The sequence below is a fragment of the Triturus cristatus genome, chromosome 10 (genome assembly GCF_964204655.1).
Source record: "Triturus cristatus chromosome 10, aTriCri1.1, whole genome shotgun sequence".
NCBI classification, from domain to species: domain Eukaryota; kingdom Metazoa; phylum Chordata; class Amphibia; order Caudata; family Salamandridae; genus Triturus; species Triturus cristatus.
The window spans coordinates 731219731-731222226 of NC_140593.1; positions in this window are offsets into that span (position 1 = coordinate 731219731).

A 2496-nucleotide genomic window follows, 5' to 3' on the forward strand; every position below is an offset into this window, starting at 1 on the left:
AGTCCAGAGTAAGAGTTAAGACCTTAACCATGATGCCAGAGTAAGAGTTAAGACCTTAACCATTAGTCCAGAGTAAGAGTTAAGACCTTAACCATGATGCCAGCGTAAGAGTTAAGACCTTAACCATTAGTCCAGAGTAAGAGTTAAGACCTTAACCATTAGTCCAGAGTAAGAGTTAAGACCTTAACCATTAGTCCAGAGTAAGAGTCTAAGACCTTAACCATTAGTCCAGAGTATGAGTTAAGACATTAACCATTAGTCCAGAGTAAGAGTCTAAGACCTTAACCATGATTCCAGAGTAAGAGTTAAGACCTTAACCATTAGTCGAGAGTAAGAGTCTAAGACCTTAACCATTAGTCCAGAGTAAGAGTTAAGACCTTAACAATTAGTCCAGAGTAAGAGTTAAGACCTTAACCATTAGCCCAGAGTAAGAGTTAAGACCTTAACCATTAGTCCAGAGTAAGAGTTAAGACCTTAACCATTAGTCCAGAGTAAGAGTCTAAGACCTTAACCATGATGCCAGAGTAAGAGTTAAGACCTTAACCATTAGTCCAGAGTAAGATTCTAAGACCTTAACCATTAGTCCAGAGTAAGATTTAAGACCTTAACCATGATGCCAGAGTAAGAGTTAAGACCTTAACCTTGATGCCAGAGTAAGAGTCTAAGACCTTAACCATGATGCCAGAGTAAGAGTCTAAGACCTTAACCATTAGCCCAGAGAAAGAGTTAAGACCTTAACCATTAGTCCAGAGTAAGAGTCTAAGACCTTAACCATTAGTCCAGAGTAAGAGTTAAGACCTTAACCATGATGCCAGAGTAAGAGTTAAGACCTTAACCATTAGTCCAGAGTAAGAGTATAAGACCTTAACCATGATGCCAGAGTAAGAGTTAAGACCTTAACCATTAGTCCAGAGTAAGAGTTAAGACCTTAACCATTAGTCCAGAGTAAGAGTTAAGACCTTAACCATGATTCCAGAGTAAGAGTTAAGACCTTAACCATTAGTCCAGAGTAAGAGTTAAGACCTTAACCATTTGTCCAGAGTAAGAGTTAAGACCTTAACCATGATGCCAGAGTAAGAGTTAAGACCTTAACCATGAGTACAGAGTAAGAGTTAAGACCTTAACCATGATGCCAGAGTGAGAGTTAAGACCTTAACCATGACGCCAGAGTAAGAGTTAAGACATTAACCAGTAGTCCAGAGTAAGAGTCTAAGACCTTATCCATGATGCCAGAGTAAGAGTCTAAGACCTTAACCATTAGTCCAGAGTAAGAGATAAGACCTTAACCATTAGTCCAGAGTAAGAGTTAAGACCTTAACCATTAGCCCAGAGTAAGAGTTAAGACCTTAACCATTAGTCCAAAGTAAGAGTCTAAGACCTTAACCATGATGCCAGAGTAAGAGTTAAGACCTTAACCATTAGTCCAGAGTAAGAGATAAGATCTTAACCATGATGCCAGAGTATGAGTCTAAGACCTTAACCATGATGCCAGAGTAAGAGTTAGGACCTTAACCAATAGGCCACAGTAAGAGTTACAAACTTAACCATGATCCCAGAGTAAGAGTTAAGACCTTAACCATTAGTCCAGAGTAAGAGTTAAGACCTTAACCATGATGCCAGAGTAAGAGTTAAGACCTTAAACATGATGCCAGAGTAAGAGTTAAGACCTTAACGATGATGCAAGAGTAAGAGTTAAGACCTCAACCATTAGTCCAGAGTAAGAGTTAAGACCTTAACCATTAGTCCAGAGTAAGAGTTAAGACCTTAACCATTAGTCCAGAGTAAGAGTTAAGACCTTAACCATGATGCCAGAGTAAGAGTTAAGACCTTAACCTTGATGCCAGAGTAATAGTCTAAGACCTTAACCATGATGCCAGAGTAAGAGTCTAAGACCTTAACCATTAGCCCAGAGAAAGAGTTAAGACCTTAACCATTAGTCCAGAGTAAGAGTCTAAGACCTTAACCATTAGTCCAGAGTAAGAGTTAAGACCTTAACCATGATGCCAGACTAAGAGTTAAGACCTTAACCATTAGTCCAGAGTAAGAGTTAAGACCTTAACCATGATGCCAGAGTTAAGACCTTAACCATGATGCCAGAGTAAGAGTTAAGACCTTAACCATTAGTCCAGAGTAAGAGTTAAGACCTTAACCATTAGTCCAGAGTAAGAGTTAAGACCTTAACCATGATGCCAGAGTAAGAGTTAAGACCTTAACGATGATGCAAGAGTAAGAGTTAAGACCTTAACCATTAGTCCAGAGTAAGAGTTAAGACCTTAACCATTAGTCCAGAGTAAGAGTCTAAGACCTTAACCATGATGCCAGAGTAAGAGTTAAGACCTTAACGATGATGCCAGAGTAAGAGTTAAGACCTTAACCATTAGTCCAGAGTAAGTGTTAAGACCTTAACCATGATGCCAGAGTAAGAGTTAAGACCTTAACCATTAGTCCAGAGAAAGAGTTAAGACCTTAACCATGATGCCAGAGTAAGAGTTAAGA